The sequence below is a fragment of the Cyanistes caeruleus genome, chromosome 7 (assembly GCF_971803275.1).
Source record: "Cyanistes caeruleus chromosome 7, bCyaCae1.hap1.1, whole genome shotgun sequence".
Taxonomy (NCBI): Eukaryota; Metazoa; Chordata; class Aves; order Passeriformes; family Paridae; genus Cyanistes; species Cyanistes caeruleus.
In genome coordinates, this window is record NC_141707.1 from 35414242 (window position 1) to 35438955 (window position 24714).

General features: G+C 40.1%; 1 long non-coding RNA gene across 1 annotated transcript in view; it reads right to left on the bottom strand.

Annotated features, from left to right (window-relative positions):
- Positions 1–973: 973 nt before the first annotated feature.
- LOC147652303 (uncharacterized) overlaps positions 974–24714 on the bottom strand; it is a 39582-nt gene continuing 15841 nt past the window's right edge. Inside the window, exons 3-7 of the long non-coding RNA XR_015289547.1 lie at positions 12666–12889; positions 9252–9295; positions 8898–8965; positions 4682–4868; positions 974–1398 (exon numbers count right to left, since the gene is read on the bottom strand). This is a non-coding gene — a long non-coding RNA (uncharacterized LOC147652303). The remainder of the gene's footprint in view (positions 1399–4681; positions 4869–8897; positions 8966–9251; positions 9296–12665; positions 12890–24714) is intronic.

Here is a 24714-nt window from a genome sequence, read left to right on the forward strand (position 1 = left end):
GCAGACCCTTGAAATTTATGGCATCTGAGGGTCATGGTTTGAAGAACAACTCTATATTATCTTCAGAAACACAAGGAAGAGATCTCCTGGAGATATTGTTTTGTCAGAAAATAATAATTGACTGGACCTATCAACACTTGTCTGGTCTCTGACTGCTAACCCTGACTATTAGTGATCATGTAGCATGTTAAAGCTGATTTCTGACTTGAGTGATGCATTGACAGGGCTATTTCAGTGGCTTTGAAGTCTAGAAGAGTGATGATTTATGGAGGCTGTGCCTTTAGAAAGGGAGGAGCTATGTTGCAACAACAGAAGCTCTCAGAATTCGGGGTCAGTGGTTGCCACTCATTCCCCAAAGTCCCATTATTTGTGCCTTCATCCAGTAGCTGAGGCCAAACACTTTCACATGTTCTATACACCAGGACATGCCTGCTATTTTGGGAGCAAAAGCAAGTTTGGATGAGTTTCTGGATTTGTATTTGCAATGATTCTAGTATGAGAATCCTTCACCTCAGGTTACCTTTTGCAAGTGATCTGTGAAAAATTTGAATATCCAAGGACTATTGTAAAGAGCGCTGTGTAATGCTTATGAGCTTAATCCTTAGTATAATCCTCAAACTTAGTGTATGCTGGCAAGTTTCCTTGAATAAGTGTACTTTGCAGCTAGATCCAGAAAAAAGAATAAACTCCATGAGTTAAGCAGAATGACCAATATTCTTTTTAAAATGAATTCTTGTTTATGTGGCTCTAGTCTTGCATGGCTGGGGTTGTCTCTGCATTGAATACTGAAAAAAACAAATGTTTTAAATCCCTGAGAATCTCTAATGACATTTCTGAAAATTAATTGTTTAGTTTTTTTCCTTTTTCTGCTCTATTTTCTGCCACCTTTTCTCACATCTGTCTTAGCGGACTTATCAGAACTCAAGACAAGAAGTCAGTCAGTACAAAGTGGGGCATGATACCAAGGAATGTCTTTAGGACTTGATAGATGTTTATTTGGAATGCTTTACAGGTGATTTTATGCAAGAGTATGGGCTGGTGCTTGTCACTTCTGATCTGTGAACAAGAATACTTGCCATGAACACGTCAATCACTTGGAATAAGAAGTTTCAAAAGGGCTTGATCTTCCTTTGAAATAACGGTTCAAAGCCTTATTGTTCCCCATATTATCCTTAAGATGGAAAAATGGTAAAAGATGCTTTCCTGATTAATGATAGCTAAAACTGAAGTATCATTTTCCTTTCCTTAGAGCTTTGGGATAAATTTCTGGATGTATTGCCTGATTTCTTTATGGATTTCGAAATTTCACAAAATCCTACACACGGTTCCAGTTTTTAACCATCTTCATTCTGTGCTTGCTCCAGAACAATACACCAGTTCCATGAGTTCAATTTCCTCCTGAAACACAAAGATCAGAAGAGGGTCTTAGGAGGTGGTGGTTACAGACCCTTTTGAAGGGAAGGGGCTGGAAATCCTTTGCCTTGGCACTGTCAGCGCCGGAGCTCTCTGGATATTGTTCTTAGCAAGGACAGTTTAACAAACAAACACCACAACTGACAGGGCAGAGCAGCTGAACAAACAGACAAGGGTATAATTTATCCCTTTCCCTGGTTTTCAGTGTCTATTTAATGCATTAGTTAATATGATCCTTACTGTGTGATGTCAGTTGTGACAGAAGCAGCTTCATCTGTTGTTTTTAGACTGGGTTTAATTTAGAACAAAGGAAAACAGGGCAAGAGGTGGAAGGGTTGGCAGAAGAGAGGAAAATGGGAGGGCTGGGCAGAGAAGAGAGAAAGGGCACTGTCACCAGTGACTGTGGGACAGAGAAGTCCTTAATAATCTTGTCTAGACTTTAATTACTTGTGCCTTGGCTACTGCAGATAATTTTCTCTGACCTTGACAATTGTAGCCGTGCCAAATGCCAACTTTTTTCCTATCCCCTCGGTCACGATGGATCATCTCACTGGGAAGTGACAGATCATCCCACATCCCACAGCACTGGTCTGCCTTTGGTGCATTTACAAACACAAGGTTTTCTCTCAAACTGCCTTCCCAAGTCTGAAGACACATCCTGGAAATGTCTTTGTTGCCATCCCTCACATTGCTCCTTATAATTCATTCCTGATGGATCCTGTCTCGTTCTATTCCTTTTCTGGCTTCCTCCATGTTAGGTCCTCTTTGACTTTGGGCCAAATCCATCTTTTATTATTTGTTTACAAGGGGTTTAGCAGAATGGGATTATTTCCCATGACAAGGGCTTTTGCACGCTATACTGATAAGAATGACAAAAATATATTAAAAAATATATCAATGAACAGTTTTTCCTTGTATTTTAGTCATGTTTTTTGACTTCTCTGATACCAGTAACTCCCACTTTTCCCTCACAGTTAGGTGATAACCTCCAGGGTCATCAACAGCAAACACTTTTTCGTTTCATTTGGCAGAAGGCGCCACCGAACCCCGCTGCTATTACCGCTGCTATTTCCATGTGAGTGCTCCTGCAATAACTGTGATTCACAACCACATGGGAGCACACTGGAGAGCTGGAAAACTACTACCTGTAAGGAAAATTAGAAGGAAAATTTCTGCCTTAAAATGAATTTATCTGATTCCTGCCTTCCTCAGATATACAGATTGAGCCTCAGCTACATAGAGGAGTTTTTTATTGTTTCTGTCAAGGAGGATGAAGTAAGGATTCTGATTGAATAAATGATGTATGTGAGGCATGGCTGATGACTAGCAATCATTGATTTCCCCAGCTTTAGTTTTCAAACACTGCAATTGTTTTCCTATTTTGTGTCCACTGTCTCTGAAACTATATTATGTGTAAGTACTCTGAATATTTTATATTGCCATGCTTCTTTTCCCCCAGATTTCTGACTCTCTTCTTTTACCAGCATTGCAATGGCCTAGGCTTTGAATTGTTTTATCACTTTAAAAGAAATTGACTGCACAAATAATGTTGATCTTTTGTTGATTGCCTTGTTGTCACTTAAATACTATTCCAATAAAATGGGTAAGTTATTACCTCTAAGACAGATTTGCTACTCCTTTTTTTCCTCTGGCTTTGAGAAGAAGGAAGTTATCTCAATAAAAATTGTATTTCTTCTGAAGGAAGAAGATACTGTGCATTTGAATCTCATGAAAATAGTTGATTTTCAATTTAGGGTAATACAGTTTCTAATTAATGAAGAATTAGAGGAAGATTTTACTTTTAATGAAGATTTTACTTTCAAAGGTAAGAATGCAAATGAGGTTCATGGTAGTCCCTATGGTTTCTCTTTTCTTCTCTCACTGTATGGCTTTGCACCTTTTTTGACCAGTGGCCCAATAAATAAATACTCTTTCATCTATATTGCTCTGATTGTCTATAAGAGGAGGAATCCAGAGCAACCAAGCAGGAGGGGAGCAAGCCAGCAGTCCTGTTCTCATTAGTGACGTTTGGCCACACACGCTTTGCCTACATCTTTGAAGGCAGTGTAGTTACTCTGAATTGACTGTGAAGAATTTGCCACAATGAGCTGAGACAGAATGCAGGTCTCTATTAGATGTGTAAATAATTGCACATTTGTCACATGTGGAAAGCTGGCTTGATGTATGTGTACAGATAACTGTTTCTTGATGAGCTCAAATCCTTGAGTTTTAGTGCTTTAAGAGATTTATGGATAGTTGCCTGTGACAGCACAATGTCTATGCTTGGAACAATGGTATTTTTAGAACCTATGCATGTAGGTAAAAGGTCTGATATTTACATCTAAGGAATACCCTAAATGAATGCTGTAATCAATACCAAATCTGAATAGTCAGCATCTCTGAAAGGTAATGCCCAGAAAGAGAAGCAAGTAGTTTTCCTTTTGTCAAAGAAGAAATCAAGAAACAGACATCAAGAAAGAAAATACAGAAAAGGAAAATAATAAAAAAAACCAACAGCAACAAAATTGCAAACAAACAAACAAAATCTCAACTCTGCTTTTCAGAAAATAAGGGGTTTGTACCTTTTTTACCATTTATAGCTCTTCTAAGTGTGAAGAACCAGCTATGAAGAGGAAAATTCCCAATCAAAGGTGTCATATGTGGGAGAAAAGAAGCTGCCTGTTTTCAGGCTGAAGAGGTAGAGGTTAAGTGACAGTTTGAAAACAGCCAAGACTCATCCTAAAAAAAATCACTGTGGTGTACTTATTTGTAAAGGAAAAGAGTATGAGCAGAGGTACTGTTCAAAATCAGCAGAGCTGATTTCTTTTTCTCGTCAAGAAAGAGCTTTGGTGGAGTTTGTCTAGCCTGCTGTCAAAAGTAAGTAATATTGTGTGGCATTAAAAAAACAAAAGAACTAACAAAACCCCTCAGAACCCAAAAAATGTTCTTTGCTTTGTGGCTGCCTGTATCACAGTGCCCTGCAGCAGAAACTGAGTGAAATCAAAGGCAGCTGTAGTGAGATTTTCACAGGGAGTGAGGCAATGGTAGAAAGGTGCATCAAGAGGGAAGTACCTCCTGCCTGGGTCAAAACAGCCTGAATCAAGTGCAGCCCCTCCAAATCGATATCCAGGATGATAAGGGGTATAAAACTTTGAGTGTTGGCCTGAGGAAATAGTAGGAGCTATCAGAGTCCATTTGAGAGGCAGGTGAGCAAGAACAGGAGCAGTGGGAACGGAGCTGTGCTTGTCTGATGAGGAAAGGGGGTTACCTGGGGTGAGGGGCATCCCATGGTCACATGGAAATCCAAGAGGATGCAAGTACAGGTTCTGTGAGCTCTGCTTTGGGTGGCTAATGGCACTGGAAGTCCCAGGTGACTCTGAGAAAGCAGGATTGCCGCCCTGTTCGGGAGCCAGGATGTCAGGCAGTTGTTCAAGATGGCCACAAGGTTCCTCATCCTGCATAAAGCACATTGAGAGCATCCTGCAAACCCCTGTTTTATGACTGACTGGAAAACAGAATTTAATTTACCATGTGGAAAGCAGGATTGTATTATTGGGATAGGGTAACAGATGAAGAGCAGTTCTATGATGCATGAATATAGAATTATATAAAAATAAGGTTTTAGAAAAAAATAGGTAGCAAATAAATATTAGTTTTCTTTTTAGTATAAAAATTATTATGTAGTCCCTGCTGGGAGGGACTTTATTACTCTATTTAAACTGATGCTTTGCAAATTCATCATGGAGGCAACTCCTTTGATTGCAGTAGAGAACTGCTGGAGCTTGCATGAGTCTTTGTGTCTCTTGCTTGACTTTGAAAAGCTATCAAAAAGCAAGCAGTCATTATAATTTATAGGTAACAGTGTACAGAAAAGCTCATTTGTTGCCACTCCACACAGTTATATGCTAATTGTCAGCCACACTCTTTTCTCCAAAATATGAGTCTGTCTGTCTAACCACAGTGTGGCACTAATGGTATAAATGCAGCAGAACACAGATGGAAATTAAACAGCAGCTGGGTAATCATCTTCATAAATGTAATATTAAAAATATCACAATCCTTTAATTTTTGTTCTGCTTGTATAAGGCAGAGCCGCATGACAAATAGCTATCATAACTTTACCGAGAGAAATGCAGCTTGTGACTGGTTTAAACCAAATTACTCTTTTGCCCTGCTGTCCTCACTTGAGCTTTTGAGCACCAGTATTAACAATCTGGTAAACACCAGATCGGGGTCATAAGCACTCATTAGCCTCTCAGAGAAAGGCCACCTCTGGTTTGTTGAATATTGATTAGGAGGCACCAGAACATACCAGTCTGAAGCCACAAGGGAAGATGCTGAACATCTGAAGCATTTCCTCTGCATTTCATGAAGCTCTGGATCAAATCTGCTGTGACCATTTTCATTTTTACTGACCACCTTTGTTCTCCTTCTGCTAATTTACAGGACTGGGCACTGTAAAAAGCTGATTGAACAATAAACAAAAGTATTGCTGTCACCCTGAGCCTCTTGTGGGATGGAGGAGTACTCTGACAACTTAACTTGGATTTTCCATCCCTCATGGACAAGCCTACTTCCTTTCCTGCCTCTGATGCATTGCAAATGTAATGTGTCTTGTCCTGCTGCCAATACCACCCCAATAGATTGCAGTGCTTCTCTGAATGGAGATACTGGTGAGTCATTTTCATCTCTACTGAAATTAATTCATACATTTCCTCCCAGTTTGCATCAAAATCAGGTAACTTGACTGATTTAAAGTCCAAGCTCGCAATTGGTAAATATAGAAAACCCTTCTAAAGACAGTTTCTTGAAATTGGTAGCATAATGGTAAATACTGTTGAAGATGACCTTGAGGTAATAACTTCAAAAGCTGATAATAGGATTTATGCTCTGGTAGTAGAAGGCGTTTAAAAATTAAACAAGCAAAACATTGTTTCAGTCTTAAAAAACCTCATATGTTGTCTTAATATGTGCTATAATCCAAGCCTGACTGTGCATAATAAGCTTGTAATTCCATTGATCCATTGATGGGGAGATAACAAACCCCTGGAAATGGCAAATGGATTGTGTGTGAGAAATGTGATATTGATGGACCTGCTCCAGCGCTGTAAGTTTCCTGTATCCTTCACTGTGTCACCGTCCTGCCTGCACCCAGCTCATTGCCTGGGGATCCCTGCCTTGCTCAGTGCCCTCAGCAGGCTGGAGAGCAAACCAGTGAGGCTTTGCAGTGATTCCACCAGTTCAGGCTCTGCTTTGCCTGCACTGAGCTGTGCAGAGCTGGATGAAGGGGTTCCTGACCTGGTTATCACACAGGAACCACACCCAGTTGCTTCTGTTGCTGGTTTTGCAACACGGTTCTTGAAGTAATTTTCCCCATTTTTTTCCTTATGCTCACAATAAAAATTTTCAAGGGGTTGATATTTTATGGTCATACGCATACAGTGTCATAAGGGAGACAACTTTTTAAAGTTAAACATGAATGTTGAATAAATGTAGGATACAGATATAAACATTAAAGGGGAATGGTACAGTTAATATTGTGAAATTTGTGGCAAAGGGAGGGCAAACTGCTCTTCAGCTCATCTCACTCCCACAAAAACTGCATTTCTTAAGGCATGATCCTCCACTGTTGAAGTCAATGACAAAAAAAAATAAAACTCATACTTCTTTGATAAGTGAAGGTTGAAGCCTTAAAAGAGCTGTTAATATCATCTTGCCCATTAGTTGTTTTGGAAAATGAAACAAGCTCCTTTAGACCTCTCTTCCCATTTCTTATTGCTCCAAAATCAGCAAAACAGATTATGGGCTAGAGATATGATCTCACTTCTCTGCTGTCTAGGGAGTCCAGGGTTGTCTTTGCCCTTATGAAGCATAGCTCTACAGAAAAGAGGAAAATCTATTTAATTTTGGTCTGCATTATCCACTCCAGAAAATGCAACTTTATCTATATAATGGTCTGTGATGAGGCAGAGAGAAGGAGCTGCTCAAGTAATAATCTGCTTCTTTCCAATTCAGAATCTTGCCACACTTTCCTGAGGCAACACTGATCCAATCCATCCTAGCTTAGCTCAATGTGGACTTCATAAAAAGTACATATAGAGTTCATGCAAAACAAGTTTTGCTTTTCTGAGTGGTAAAGTCTGCCCTTCTGATACAGACCCTTATTTTTATTCTAAGAAAGTCAGTGGATGAGGTTCATAACTTTTTGGGAACATTTGTACCATCCATATGGTTGTTTTTTTCTGAAGAGGAATATGATTGGAATTAAGGCATTTGCTGTTAAATAAATGTTTCTTGTTTTAATTTCTCATCACTCCCAAAGAGTTTGGATGGAAATCATAGTGCTTTAATACAGATGGAGCTTTGAGGTAGATTGCTGCTGTGATGAGAAGATATTATGGATTTCTTTAATGGTGTGTGGGTGTCTGGGGAGAGTGGGATACAATCTTCTTTTGAACATCAGACAAGGTGGTGATCTTGAGAGCTCTGCTTCTGGGGTCAGAGTTGGAAACACCAGCTGCCTTCTGCCCAGATGCAGGGGCTGTGCACCCTGCAGTGTTGTTGTGACACACAGTCACCCTCTAGCTCAGTTGTGGGGCCAGCAGTGTCATAAGTGTGTTTAAGCAGCACCTTCTTGTTAGGTTGGTGCAAGAGCCCTTGTTTCTCCAAAAAAACCCCATTCTCTCTATGATTTTAATTCAAATGAGAGCTTCATTAACTGGGAAGTCTAGTTTATATATTTGAGTCCCTAAAGATGTGGAGAGGAAAAAATTTTTCAAGGATTATCCTGAGGGCAGGATGACCAAGTGAAGGGAGTGAGGGGAGGCACAGCTGAGATGCACCAGAGCTGCTTGGAGGGGTCTCCTGGATTCAGCTGGCTGCTCTAGACCCAAGCCCAGGGCTGCCCAAAGGACAGCAGTTTCTCATATTCTGGACTGGGTGACCTCTTTCCTTTGGCTTTGGAGAAGCCTCTCCTTGGGCTGGCAGACAAGGAGCTACCCTGAGCTCTCTCCCGTGACTGCCCTTTGAGAAGTGTCTGCTGAGGGGGACATGTGAACACAAATAAGAACTACAGATACACCAAGCTGCAAAATGTGAATTTTTGTGTCCAAGCTGTGCATACCTTGATATGAAAAAATGAAGTATTGCAGCGGTCAGATATGAGTTTGGTCAGAGGGGTTTATAACATTTCAAATTAGTGCAATGTGAGTGACCTGTAACTCGACACTGATTGTCTTCAAATCATAGACCTCAACTTTTCTGTTTGTGTTCAAGATAAACCTGAGTTTTCAGCCTAAGCTGTTTTTTACTTCCCTAGCCAAGATTATATACCACTAAAAATAGAGTTTTTAATAGAAGTTACAGCTTTTAGCTATGAGGCCTTCAGGATGACTCCATTATATTGCAGTTCTGTTAATTAAAACGAAGGGGGGAAATACACATAATAGGATTGTGCTAATAAAGCATGAAATGAACAGACTTACCTTAAGACACTTGTCTATCTGTTTTTCCTTACTGTGTGAGCAGTTGTCTTTGTCTTCCTCAAAATACACTGAAATTGAGGGAAGATTTTCTTTTAAAAAATGGAGACTTCTAAGCCTCCCTATTCACTGTCATTCTGGCACCCTCTGATTTGTCACATAATTGTGTTTAGGCATCTTTTGGCTAGTGGATGGGAACACAGTGGAGCCTGGTTGAATAGGTGCTTCGTGTTGAATTCAGATTGCCAAATGCTACAGACTGAATTGCTGGAACTGCTGGATTAATAGGCTGGGACTTTTTTCCTCCCTGTATGCTTTCAGGAGAACTTGTACTGAAAAATAACTTTTACTTCTTACCTTAAACCTAGAGGGTTTCTCAAACAGTCTCTGGTGTTGTAAATCTGCAATACAATTTGTAGACTCTTAATAGTGATCATAATACAGAAGCAAAGCTTTTATATCAATATGAGTATACCAGGATAGAAAATTGAATCTTTCCCCATGTTTTCTGAATTAAAATTTAAAACACGCAGCAGCAGTGTAGATCTAGAAGCAGTAGGTAATGTTGAACTCGATTCTTTGAGCATGATATTATGCCCCCAGCATGAATTTTTTTTGCATGGTTGTACTACATTTAGCTTCATTTTTTCATATGAAATCTATGCATTTAGATTTTTTACACATTTCCAAAAGAATTGTAGCTCTTATGAAATGGATTGGAGTGACCTCAGGTGTTCACAGGGTGGGGTGCATTAAATACCATTTAAAACATTACATTTTGCTAATGCTTTAAAGTAGTTCGTATTAACGTAAACATTGTTCACAAGAATATTGGTTTCTAAAAGAAAGAAATAACGCAGCTGTCAGGTTTAAATAAAGAGAAGGTTCATGCAGAAGTCAACTTTATCCATGCACTTTCCAGGAGAATTCAAAGGTGAGAGCAGAGCACGGGGTTCAAACAGGCAGAGTTGCCTGACACCGAGTCACCCATGGGACTTCTGCCACTGACAGTAGCCAGCACAGCTTTCAAATGGGTTATAAAATCCTGGAAATCAAAGCAGAGGCAAGATGTAAAATATGTTAACTTCTGTCACTTGTAAGGCTCAGAGAAACACCACTGTAGAAATAAAAAGTAATATTCTGAGTAAACCAAAACGACAGAACATGCATTGCAAAGTGCTGCTCAAGCATATAAAGTGCAATCCAGCCACTAACTTGAACGAAATATTCTGCAAACTGTTATTGAGCACCAGCCTCGCACCACAGCAGTGTCTGCACAGAAGAGCTCTGGGTAAGATCTGGAAAAAGTTCTGATAACTTATCCAAAGAAGTCATTAGAGCTAGTAAGGTAAAAAATTTTGGAGTATAGCTGATCAATCCATCTGAAATTGCTGCTAAAAGGAAACAAAAATATATTTCTTGGTAAGAGTTTTGATAGCTGAAGTGAGGTTTTTCCAGAGTTGAAATGCATCAGGTTTCTGATAGCCATTATTAGATGAAATACTGTTGGGAGACTTCAGCTCTGAGCTGATCTTGTCCCATTTCACCAGAATTAAAGGGTGATTTGTGAGGTTGCTCTGGTGGGAGCAATAGTAGTAATTTTTTGTTGCAGGGCTTAAGATTTTACTGGGTGTTGTGCAAGGGAAAATGAAAAATCTCAGTGTATGTTCTCAGTTCTACATTTTTAAAACGTGTTAAACGATGGAGCTTAAATTGGGCATTGCTTTTGGTGTGTGAAGAGTAAAGAAAAGTCAGATTTTTCATCATGTACTGGCTGTGAAATATTTAAAAGTAATGAAAATAGTCTAGATAAAGATTTTAATCTCAAATATTAATGAATGTCTATATATTTGTCTACTCAAACTGAAACTGGATATTAGGGAGAGAGGGAGGGAAGGAAGGAAGGAAGAAGGGAAGGAAGGAGGGAAGGAGGGAATGAGGGAGGGAGGGAGGGAAGGAAGGAGGGAAGGAGGGAATGAGGGAAGGAGGGAGGGAAGGAAGGAGGGAAGGAGGGAAGGGGGGAAGGAGGGAATGAGGGAAGGAGGGAAGGAGGGAATGAGGGAAGGAGGGAAGGAGGGAGGGAGCCACGGCTGGAGAGGAGCAGGGTGGCTGGGGACAGATTTCCCATTCTCCACAGGTGATGGGACACCAGCTGCCAGCGAGGTGGCACAGCTGCAGCTCTTGGTGGCACTTGCCAATTTGCCACAGCTTCTTCCTGAGCTAAATCTCCCTTGGAGTGTGTGTTTTGTGTGAGCAGGACTGGATCTACTGTTTTAGGCTGCCAAGCCCATGGCTGGTGTTGTGACAAAGCCTTGTTCTTCAAGGAGGGTGACTGCAAGCCAAGCTTTTCTCTGTGACTGCAAGCAGAGAGTTACAAGTGGAGTTTCAGAGTCTCTTGAGAGCAGCTGGAGCTGTAAATAGGATGTGTCTGATACTGTGGTGGGAAACGGACCCAGAATCTCAGGCTGCTGGGGCAAGACATCAGTCTCTAATCCAGTCACTAGGGACACACATAACCACACACATTAAAGACTTATTTTATGCCACAGACTGTGTGACTAACTTGGCCTGACATGTTTGATCTAGATCCTTGTGCTCACATTGCATTTCAGCTGTGCTGAGAGCTGCTGGGGCACTCTCCTTGTCCCTGCGAGGCAGTGCTGCAGACTCAGTGTCCTGTCAAGGACACCTGCCCTGCCTCTGTCACACATTTAACTATAGTGCATATGTACCTTAAACTTGTGGGGTTTATTTCTAATGAGCTTTTCTATTTGGGTTCATATTTAGATTCTTAGCTAGTGCTAACTGGGTGTTTCTCCAGTTGTTTCAGCAATGTTTTTCTTTGTGGAGTGAGACTCTCCAAGCACACCTCAGGGATAAAGATAAGATTTGAAACTGGGAGCTGTATCATTTAAGAAGTCAAACCTTTCAAAAAGAAACAAACAGCAGGAATGATTTGATTTTCAAATCATGTTAGAGGGAAAAGTTTATACAACAAGAAAAGAAACAAAATTGTTTGTATGTTTGGTGGGGTTTTTTTTGCCAGGCCTCAGATTCAGGGTATCGAATGGATTATTATTGGTTCTTATCTAAGTTTAGAAAGAGCTGTGAATATATAATGAATACAACAGTGAGATTTCAGTGTTTATTGGTTTACTGGTTTATTGATGCTTCACTTGCCTGTCTTTGCAAGATGTGCCATTTATGAATACTTGGCTAATCTCCAAAGACAGTCGAGATTTGTTCCATTTATTGCTCTTCTGAGTTTGCCTTTTGGCAAAAAGTCTCAGATCAGGAGCCGTTTGCATATCAAGGCTCACAGGTCTCCTTTGAAAACCTGCCAGGTCTTGGAAGTCATGAAGCCTCTCACTTTAAATTAATGGAACAATAATTGAATGTATTAATTCTAATTCTTAACATATTTTTTTTTGTAATAGGCATACTTAATTTTGCCATAACTTCATGTAACTGAATAAAGATGGCATGCAGAGTTCTGGCTTTCACTCAGGGGAAATACAAGGAAATACTGCAGAGGTGCAGGTATTTTGCACATAAGTTACAATGAAGTTTATGTTTATTATGCTGCTAAGAGAACAGACAATGCAACACTGGTCATGCTGCTGGTGGTGTCTGTAGGGAAAGGTCAGGCACAGTTGTTTCATCCCTTTTAGAAGGTTCTGAAGCTGCTTCATAAATGATGGTTTATGTTGATCAGTGAAGCAGGGATTGCTGCACAGCTTATTAACAACAACCATAGTGGGAGGAAAATACCTTAAACATCTCTGTTCTTGGGTGGAAGCAGTCTGGCAGCAAAGAGAGCAGTGGAGCAAGCACAGCTTGGGGCTGGACTCATTCCCCTGGAGCCTCTGGGCTGGCTGGGGCTGTGAACAGGTTGGAAGCACCCTGTGGCACTGGCCTCAGAAGAGTTAGCCAAGGATGGCTTTTACCTTCCCTTAGTGCCTAATTAGAAATCTTTCTCCTGAAGGAGCTTCAGCCTGCAGAAGGAGAGGGAAAGTGCTGTGTGAGGAATGGTGAAGTGGCAGTGATGAGCAGAAAAAGCAAGAATTGGCAAATAGTGGCAGCTGCAAAGGCACAATCAAATGCTTGTAAAGGCACTCTTGGGTTTGAGAACATGAGAGGGAGGCAGGAGGATCTACTGATGGCACTGCTCAGAGAGCTGATCTGTAGTCATTGAGAAGTATCTTTGCTGACTACATGCTGAAAACAAAATAGTTCTGCTCTTGCCATTTTAGAAAGCAGGAACTGAGCTTCTTTCTGCCCAGCACCTCCTTCTGTTCCCAGATCCTTATTTGTGTCACAGGAGAGCTGGACTTGTGGCTACAGAAAACAGTGGCACTGCTCTTTTGACTCAAGCACCCACAAACCTCCTGTCACTCTTCACAACTCAGGGGGGATTGATTACCAGAGAACCCATCAGTCCAGAACAGCAAGGCAAATAACAGCCCCAGCTCCCTTGAATTTTTTAATATTTATCCCAGACCTATGCAGTGCTCCTCCCTATGGAGCTCAATTCCAGTTTTTGCTCATTTGATCCATCTTCAAGCCAAATATAGAAGTGTTCTTTTAAGGGAGGAAAGAAAATGAGTGCCATCAGTAGGGAGCTTGATGGCAAATGTGCATCTCAGTTTATTCCACTGTCTGTTTTCTCAACAATCAATCCATAAATGACCTTTTCCCTTTCCACTCTATAGCAGAGCTTCGATTTTGTAAACTGACCAGCTTCTTTCTGTTTCTCAAATTCTCCTATTTTTCTGTAACTGCCTTATTAAAATTTCTATGAGCATATGGAAATGTTATAATAAGTTTCTCAATATGAAGCTCTAACAGAAACTATTCAGTTCTGTAGGCTATAGATCATGTCACATATGCTTTTTGGATCAGGTATTGATATAGAGATGTTATAATGGGGTTATATTTCATTTTCTTAATGTCACATTTTTATTAATTTCTGATATTGGTACCACACTAAGTATCTTATTTATATTAGCACGATCTCTTAGGTCGAAGATATAATTAAATATGCACCAGAAAGGTGTGGCTTGCATCTTGATACTGAAAATGACTTATAATCTTTATAACTATTACATACCTTATGTTTCATAGACAGGTGTGTCATATTCCACTTGATGCTCTGATAGTGAGATTCTGCAGTTGTTGTGAAGTATTTCTGTGTATTCTGTATTTTCTATCAGTCTTAAAATTGCCGTTCCTTTCACTTAACATCTTCTTTTTGCTTTGCCTCAGAATTTCTCCCCAGTCTATGACTATATTGATTCTGTCAATCATCCTTTATTACCTAATTAGTTTTAGTTGCATTGCTAGGAGTTACATACTAATTGTGGTCTTCTGCATCAGCTTTTCCAGCGTGACACTGCTACAATGAAGGCAATGCTTAGCAGAAGAATTCTAGCAGTGGAAGTCACATGAAAGACTTGAAACAGAAAAATGCAAAGTCTCAAAGTCTGGGGAGCAAATCAAATCCCCTGAAATTTCAGTTCTGATGTGAAGGACAGCCTGACTTGTATGTTGCCTCCTGTTATTGCAATAACACTGTAGGAAATAATGCTGTGAGTGACTTTCCTCTGGAACTGAAAGCAGGAAAGATGTCTGAGTGCAAATGGATACAGCTCCTGTTAGCTGCTGGTGTGCACCGAGGTCAGGGGAATTTGCTTGGTACAAGATATGGTTCATGAGACTCATGATTTCCTGCTTTGTGTAGTTTGCCTTACTTGGCATCTTCTGCTAAGATTAAGAGAGGGTGCCAAGCAGCTAAAGCAAAAATATCAGCTGTGTGTTTTGGAAAATGGAAACATTCTAAGACTAAAGTATTCTTACTTAATTAGTAGCTTTTTATCAATGATATTAGAAAACCAAGTCTTGCACAGGGAGCTGGTGTGGAACATGGTCAACAAGGTTTAAAATTGTAAATTGGCTGAAATATAGAGCAAAATCCTGAAGTTTTCTCTCTGAATAACCCATTTTAATGCTCTGAGTGTCAGCTGCATAAAGTTTGCACTGTTTTCCTCAGACTCCAGTGATGACGAATGTTCTTACAAACCTTTTATTTTTCCAACAAGAAAAAAAAGTAATGTAGTTTCCCAGTATCCCTTTAGCAGCAATAATGAATCCTCTGGCACTCCTAACTAAACATTTAATGTCAAGTTTACCTTTCACCCTTAACTCATCTAGACATTAACTGATCTATAAAATTCACTTGAGGATTCATAGCCAATTATAAAACTCTTGTTCTGAAATGTGGATTTTTTCTATGCATGAAAACACTTTAGTCAGTGAAATATCTTCACAGCAAACAAATGATGGATGAATGATCGATTGCCAATACATCTGGTTCATTCAGTTTTGCATTTTATTACTTTGTGGATGAGGCAGATATTATCCAAATTCTTCTGTCAATGACACCAATGGAAACCCTGACTAATTGTTGTAGTGAATGGCACTGATCTGCATTTTCACACATCATTAACCAAAATACAGCCCAGAGCACAGAGGAAGAGGTGGCACATAGGGAAAGCTGTGAAGGATACAGTGTCATAAAGCTCAGAGCAACTGGGCTTAGTTAAAAATCCTTGGAGCCTTGCCTTGCTCCAAGCAGATTTGATTTTTGATTTTTCGCTGTCTTTTCACCAGGACTAAATGCTGCTGCTTGGTGGGAAACATTTGTTTTTGTTAGGGGGAAGCTAACACCTGTTCCTTAAGGGGACTTCTGTAGAAATGGGCTGAAAATCAGAAATCAGTCCTGATGCTCTGGGAAGAATGAGGCTAAGGGGGTCATCATGGAAAAGCAAAAGTCAAATGTCCTCCTTCATCCAGAATGAGAGGAAAATGTGGAAGCCTTCTACTCTGTTTTTTAGTTAAAGTTTGCTGATATGTTTTATGGGCTTGGATGCAGATGTCATGATAAGATTAAAAGGGGGGAAAAAAATATCAGGTAAATGTGGAGGCAAAGGAAAGCTGCTGTTTGGGGCCCCTCTATAGGACAGGAAGGTTTAGTGAACTCCTGCAGAGGGACAGTCCAGTCTGGCACTGCCCACCTCAGTCGGGTGCTGGCCCGTTCCATCAGCTTTCATACACACAGCCAGCCCCATCCTTGGAGCTCTGATGTTATTTGAAAGGAGCTCAAGTGAAAACACTGTCAAGACTCCTGCTTACTTCGAGGAAGGAGTAGAAGGAGATGAGGTGAAAGCTGTATTTGCAATGAATCACTCCCAGAAAATGGTTTATTGCAGACATATCCATGGAAGTGAAGGCAGGATGAGAAGCACATATATGAGCCCACCCGATCTATTAACTGAGGTTGTCCAGGGCAAGAATCAACAAGAGAAGATTTTGCACTTATTGCTGGAAAATATGTCAGCATCCCTTGGGGAATTCCAACTGCCCTTTGATAATAACTGCTAAAACCCAGTGTTTTGCAGGTGTCAATCTAACTCATGTTTTTTCTCACCTGTGATGTAGATTTCAGTTTATGTTTTTTCTCAAAGTTTCTGAAAATGTGCTGCAAGAAAAACCCAGTCCAAAAAGTGCAACACATTTAACCAGCAGACATCAGCTATGTAGATTTTAAATGTATCATTCATACAAAGTATTAAGCATAAAATGGGTTTACTCATGGCCTGAAATGTTCTGAATAATGAATTTTTAAAATGCTTTTGTATTTTCTGGAGAACGAGGCCACAAAGGTAATTTAGATATTTCTTTATGATGGTTTATCTCAGTATTTTAAAGAGGTGTATCATTGTGTGAAGGCTTTAAAAAAACCCAAAACAACAAAGAAAAGCAAAGCATTGTAACCTCTATTTGTAGTGGTTGATGACAGTGAATTGGAAATGTTACACAAGACAAATAAAATGGCTGCAGTGTTCTGTGATAGTTCTGTGTATATTCTTGACAAATGCTTTGATGATGAAAACTCCCATTATGTTATTTTTCAGAAAGGAACACATTATTTTTTTATTATCCAAACTGCTTTAAAAGTATGTCATTGTTTCGATGTTTACAGTTTATGTAGTCTAATAACAATGTTTAGGGAATAAAAGGCACTGAACACTTCTTGAAGGGGCCAAAGACATTTTTTGAGAGTGAATATTTGCAATATTAAACAGGTATTTTGCTTTGAAATGGGGAAGAAGAAGCAGTCATTTTTGGGTTTTACTGTGAAAAGGGCAATTTTGCATTGGGCAACTAAAATACTGGTTGTACACCCATATATCAGTGAAATAGATTCTACAGCTGCTTTTCAGCTGTTGGTGCATACCCAGGCTATGATGATGCCATGAGTTTCCAGCGCTTACCTTGCAATGCTGTAAACTCACCTGAGCTGCAATTACACACCTGCTTCCCGATGCTGCTGGGCTTAAAATCACCGTGGCTGCATCCTCTGTGCTAGCTAGTGTCTCAAGTACAGGTGTTTTTCAGTCTTTGTGGAGGTTTGTGCAGCTTTCCCTCGTGCCAGGCTCCTAAACGCTGCAGTCCGGAAGTGTCTGTGGTATAAGTGCCTGTCATGAAACACAAGCTGCATTTTCTCACCTTGCTGTTTGATGTCTGTCTGAGCTGGTGCTTCAGCTGGAGCCCTTCACACTGGGAGAAATCAGAGCTGGGTTTGTTGGGTTTTTGGCTCCAGCTGGGGCAGTCTAAATGTTTCCAGAAGGAAATGACAGCCTTGTTCAGGGCTGCTCTTACACCTTGGAACATCATAGAACTCCTCAAAGTCAGAAGCGTTGTCCTGGTTTCATACACTGGTGTTCTTGCTCTGTTATACTCGAGCTCTGTGTAGGTTTTGAATAGCTGTAGGTAGAGAAATTCATCCCCAAAGATGTTCTTTTCTTTGTCTGGAGAAGTTTCTGTCTTTCAGAGAAGGCAGGTACATTACCCTGCCTAAACAACATCTTTGAGATTGACTGTGAGAGTACACTGTGAGGCAGCACTAAAGACACTATAAATAGTGAATCATCTGTCGCAGACAAACCAGCTCCTGTAATGGAATCACTTGGATAGGTGCCATTTATCCTTATCATTTTTCTAGTGAGAGTTTTACATTAGGGGAAAAAGACATGAAGAAATGCTTTCTAGCTGCCTGCCCGTCATCCTTGAACCAAGATTTATACAGGAACTGATCTTTGTATCTTTAACATTTATTGGCATTAACAACACAGGAGTGGAACAAATAGTCAGACTCACTCTTTTTGCAAGATATCAAAGAGGTCAGGAATCATTTTTGTTTCTTTTCTTCTTTCTTCTCGCAAGTCACAAGGTCATTTATGAAATAATATTTGGGAGGAATATGAAGAAAGTTAGAAAAGCTGCTGCCTGTCCTACTAAGCTATTTAGAAAGATTTACTAATGAGTCACAATGAAAGAAGCCAGATGAGCAAAAATGCAATTATTTACACTAGATTTGCAACACGAGATGTGTAACAGCTACACCAGCTTAAGGAGCACCCAGCTGTCTCCCTTTGTCTCGGCTGGTGAGTTCCCACCTGTACTGTGGTTGTTCCTGCAGTTGTTCAAGCAGCAGCACAAATTAGAGCAATAAAATTATCTGGGTGGGGTAGGGTTTAGCCTGGATAATTTGACTGGTCTGCAGTGTGGCACCACAGAAGGGTGGCATCACAGTTTGGTGGCAGATTGAAATAGAAATGTGAATGAACAGTTGAGAGAAGGGAGGAAGAGTAGAAACTTAGATTAATTTTGGTGCAGTCTTGCTATGTCCAGACCTGGCACAACTGATTAGAAGTACATGAACTAACTGTGTAACTTGTCTTTCATAGCTTCATCTGATTTCCTATTTTACTGCTTCATGTAGCTCAGAGTGAAAAAAACCAACAATTTGTCTCTAAATGCTGTAATTGTTCACTGTACCATTCCCTATGTATTAGAGCTGACTGTAACAGCCTGGTGGAGAGAGTGGTAGGAAAACCTGGGTGAGAAGGATTCAAAACCAGCAACAGCAACAGAGGGGGAGGAACCACCTCAGAAAAATAAGGTCTTGTAGGAAGCTGAGTCTAAACACAAGTCGAGACTGATTTGCTGTCAGCAAAAAGACAAGAAAAAAAACCAAATGTGAGATGCAATAAAAAACCAATGATGGCAAAAGTAAAACAAAACTGTTTTCTGACTTAAGATCAGTCATTTTATTGATTTTTAAAATAAAAGCCCTATTTTGTTATGTGTACCTGAATATACCAGGCAAAACCTAAACCCTGAAGTGCTTGCATAGCCTCGGGCAGCCCCCAGCCCCCTGGCCAATAACTCTTGTCTGGCTTGTGCTGCAAGTACAACGGTGTGTGTACTCTGTTTGCAAGGTCGTTCATCCACAAAATCCCAGAGAACTGCATCAAAAGGGTCAAGAACAAGCTCTTTTGGATCTACACAAGGCAAATCACTGAATTTTTGTTAAAACAATTGTAAAAAATCATGGGGAAAGTTAGAAAAGATCCAGTGCAAAGACACACGATTACTACAGTGTGTGTCTAGAATCTGTTTCTTAAATGTAGTTCTGCAGCAGTTAAACACTAAAGTACCCCTGGAGCTCAGATTTGTCTGACAGAGGAAATCCAGGGATAAAATCTCTTTTCAAACAAAGCCATACCAAAGCCCATGAAAGAAAAATAAAAGACAGATGATGCTCATTGGGGGTGTCTAGAAAAATATTAATATGGTAATGTCTTTATATCTATGGATTGTGCAACTCCATTGCCTTCAGTGGAATTGCACCAGCTTAGCCTATTGAGCATTTCAACCAGCACACCCAGCTCTGCACTGAATGAATCTCCTGATAATGGATTCGAGAGGTGTGATTCAATAACTCCTGCTCTCTTAGGCGCCAAAATGCTTGTAGCACATCTAGAAATGCAGGGCACCTGATCCTGCCAAAGAGCCCTTGCTTCTGTTGAGGGAGTTGCCAATATAATTGCAGAAGGTGAAACGGGTTAAGTCTGTGACAACTGATCACTTGAGCCCCCTTTAGGGAGGTGAGAAAGGCACCGAGTTGAGTGGCACTGCTGAACTGGCTCCACTCCACCCCGGGGGTGTGATTCAGCATCCCAGTGTGGCTGAGGCATCTCAAAACTGATGTGAACGTGATCCTGATTTCTAACCAGGTATTGACTGAGAAAGGTGGAGCCATGGGACAGCTGTGCTCATTTGGAGTAACTTCTGACCGCTGACAGGGTGGATTGGGGTTGGGAAAGAATTTGGTGTGTAGCCACTTGTTGACTGAGAGATGTGGAGTTAATCCTATTAACTGTCCTAGTGCCCTGGGAGTTTTTCTTTCGTGGGCCTCATTTTGATAGCAGGAGTCCTCTGTGGCAGCTGTGCAAATACAAAATACTTGGACACAGAGTGACACAAACCCCCTTCTGCATTTGCAGGAGGAAGAACAATACATACATACAATTTCTATACAATCCAGCCCTCTGTGGATTCTGTTACTCCTGTTGTGCTTACTCCTGGGGCTCTGAATTGGAAACTTCTGCATTTGGTGACACACTGCAGTATTTTAGCAGTCTTTCCAATTTCTTTCTGGGATTACCTGTACATGAGTCTTATTTTTGTTTTGGACTTTGCACAGTATTTGAAGAGAATGGCAGAAAATCCAAAGCCCTTAATATTTCACTTTGGACCCTAAAATTAGCCTAATACATTTCATAAAAACACCATTTTAAAGTGAGGCTTATGCTGAACAAAAAGTGAATGTATTTTAAATGAAAATAATAATTTAATGATTGGGTTTATGAGAAATTTATGTATAATTAATGCAAAAATAGATATTTATTGATGCTTTAGCTTATGTTAAGAAAGGGAATTAATAGGATTTATAAAGATTTGAGAATTTTTCTTAATTTTGAATGATCCTTGTAATAAGAATTTATTAGAGTTTTCCTCAAATGTATCAAAATGATCAAAATAAAACCGAAGTCTCTTTGGTTTAGTGTCTGAGTAGACTTAAGACTACTTAAGATTAGTAGTTGAAACCAGCTTTTTTCCCTGTTAAATACTGAGGGCAGTTCCTAGGATGCCAGTGGAACTTGCTGTATTGTGTCTTCTTCCTGATGCTGTGCATGCATTGAGTCACGGGAAGCTATTCAGATATCTTAATAAGCCATGATAGAGAATCCTACATGAAATTCTTATCAGAACAGATCTTAAAAACTGAAGCCCTTACTCATCTCAGATGGAAGTTCTGATATCAAATGGAAATGGAGTAGAAATCTTCCCATGGGCTCTGTCAGAACTGGCTGCAAAGTACTCTGGACATACCTAAAAGTTAACAGGCGTTGCTTTCTGGCTGATAGTAGAAAGAACAGATAAGTAAGAAAGAGTCATGGATGAAATGGGGGAAAAGCTTCTTTCTATTTCACAAGATAGTGGTATTTGTAGGTGTAACTACAGCACCCTTGAGTAAGAAGAATGGCAATGTTCCCTGATAGTGCCTAAGACCTAAATTAAACTATGCTTTGCTCAGGGAATGAGTGAACTGAAATGCTTTTCTCTTAACCATGGGCCATTTTGCTTGGCAAACTGCCTTGATATTTAAATGGTGAAATACTTGATAAAACCATGCTTTAGTCTGGTAGTGCTTTGATAAAATTAACCCATTAGTCAGCCCAGGATGGGTTGTCAGTCCCTCTGCAGTGATGGGACTGGTGTTGACTGCCAGCAGCCTCATCACTTCTTTTTCTTGTGCTATTCTGTATTACAAGAAAAAGTTAGCAGTTGAAAAGTTATTTTTATGCTAGTGCAGAGGCAATATCTCAAAAGGGAAGCTTCTCCTGGAATTTATTTTGCTTATCTGAAGTGAGATGTCCCAGTGCAGAGCAGAGCAGCCACTACCTGTGTTTCTGTAACATGGAGGAATGTGTCAGTCAAGATAATGACTATTCCAACACAATCTGGTCTCTTCATTTCTCCGTCCCTTTATTCCTTGACTTGTTATCATACCCACGCCTAGAAAATCCAGGTCAGCCCAGCTCCTTTCAGGCAAAACAAACCCAGAATCAACCCCCACACTATTAGTAGGGGATGGAGACAATTTCTTGACGTGCAAGGAAGGTTCTCAAACTTCCCTTCCTAGTGAGTCATCCTGGAGAAGACCAGCATGAAAGGTTGCATGGCTCCCACACTCCCAACCCCCAGCCTCTCTTGTACTGACTCCTCATTAATGGAGGGATTGCGTTAAAAGGAATAAACCTTCCCTCAGAGGATCAATTAGCAACCTTAAAAATAGAATAAAGGAAGACAGAGGCCCTTGCAGAGCCTTTCTGCCAGGAGCTCTCCTTTGCAGTGAAAAATCCAGGAGTAAGCAAGAGTGTGACAGATGATGGAGAGGTTTCTGTCCTCATTCCCTTTTAACACTTCCTTCACTGTAATTACTGGAGTGTTACTGGTCACAGCAATCCAGTTAGAGCTGCAGCAGCTCTTCTATTAGCAGTTTCTATTTCCAGGGCTTTTCACTCAGCTGTAAATACTCTCTAAAAGGGACAGTTTGGCACACAAGGCCTTACTAAAGGCACAAAGTTCACAATGATTTTTCCATGCAATTGTTCTAAAATATCAGCATTTCATTACTGCAACAAAAATACAAGTGGTGCAACAGTTTCTGTGCCTATGACTTTGAGTGAAGGGTTCAGATATAAAACCCAATCCATCCCTTGGATCTGCCAGAAATACCTTATTATCTCTACCAATCAATTGGCAACATCTTGGGAAATGCTAGTGTTTTGATAATTAAACGTCAATGTGCAGCTGCAAAGGAATACTGAAATCTTTTTTATATGTATAGCAAAGGCAGAAGGCTTAAAGTATCCCTGAAAATGTCCAATGCAGAATTCCTTATTTAGGAATTCATCTAAACAGTTGAATCTAGGTCACAACTAGATAGCATTGCCCAATGTGTCTTTAAAATTTCCTGCTACTTCCCTTTTACTTTACAATTCATATTATTGCCCTCCTACAATTGGCCTTAAGTGTTACGCTTCTCAAAAATGTGAAATGTCTTTTTCAACACCCTTTGCTATCAGTAATTTGACACAAAGGATGCAAAGCAAAGATTTCATGAAATACCCTTGACTTTATCACATTTCATTATATAACATTTTGTGGAAGAGAAAAATGATTAAAATGTCTCAGTCCAAAAAGTAGTTGGAATAAGTTGCAGATTGTGTATGTTCAGCTGCCCTTATACAGCTTTGATTTGTGTGGCTAGCACTTACTCAGCAGTTCAGTATAACTCTTATTGACCTTGGCAGCTGTCACATCGCTTGCTGGATTTTATGTCGCTGGAGGTGTCAGTGTTCAGGGGAAAGATGTGCAGAATATGCGTGGTTTTATTTGCAGGCGGGAATGAGGTAGAACCCAAACTGCATTTCCAACAGCATTATTTCACAGATGACAGTCACAGGAGACCTGTGACCAACTTTAACCTTTTAATAGTACGCATAAATTAAGGCTACAAGAGAATACTGAGCTGCCAATTATAGAACCTGTAGTTCCAGGGTCTGTGATTAGCATATTCTTCCCTACTTGCCCCATGAAAAAAATGAATAGCAAAAGCTTTATGAAACATTTTCTGAGAGCAGAAACTCATAGAAACTTATCTCCAAATAAATTTAACGTGCAAAGTACGTTAGTAGAACTTCCATTAGCTACTAAATACCCAGAGTGAGAAGGTGGGGCAGAGTGTAGACTAACGTGCCAGTTTCCTTTGCTCCTTAAACAAATACCTGATGGGGTTTTTTTGGCCTACAACCCCTCCTGCAGAATGCAAAGATTGAAGTGTGAGATTGACCTTCCCCAAGGCAGTCAAGTTCATCCTGAATCCTTATCTGCATAATGATTCTGCAATAAACAGATGTGGCTTTGCAGTATTTGTAATAGAAAATGTAATGTTTTCTGAATGTCTTGGATGTCCTCTTGAGGGTGAGTTTGGATTTCAAGTCTGAATGCTGTTGCACCTCAAGGCTTTCTTTGGGAACATGTTCCTAGGTGGTGTGCAAGATTCTTGGGGTTCACAGCCTGGTCTGATCCTTGTGTGCTGAAAAGGCTGACCTCTGTGGGTTTGGTTTTTTTTTTTTTGTATATTTTTCACTCTGTTGATCCATTGGAACTGGATGCATGTAACCCAATACTGGGAATGAAATATGCCTGAGAAATGGCTTGTGGATGTTGCCTGCAGAAACTCCCCACAGAAGTGGCCTCAGCAACAGCAGCTGCAGCATTGTGCCAGCTCCTGCAGTAACTCTTGGTGACAGATGTCACCTTTTTGGAATGTCCAGAGCCATCTGTGACACTTTTATTTTGACCTTGTATTGATTAGGCCTTTGTTTTTTTTTAAAGTTCCGGCAAATAATGATGCTAATCCAGATAAAACCCAGTCACAACTGAAGGTCAGCATTATCTAGATGCCAGCCTCCAGCCCTTTCCTAATGTGAGCTGAAATGGCACTTGAAAGATTTTATGATTTTAGTGGACTTTTAAGAGGGACTAATTTATTAGTATCATTCTGCAAATGGTGATTTCAATCACTGCAGTTAATTGTGCATGATTTCCCAATAGATGTAAAAATACAACATTTCATAAAAAGTGAATAAGTTGCAAAAATTTAAAAGCCTCAGACTAATTTCAGTCTGTGTTACACCAGAGAATTTTTTTTGTATCCTGTGTTTACAAAGTGTTTTTAATCATGTATAGAATAAAAAGCAAAATAGCATGAAAACACTGAATATGACACTGTAAGAAGTGCACATGAGCCACTGATTTCTACTGCAAGGGTAAAACTTAA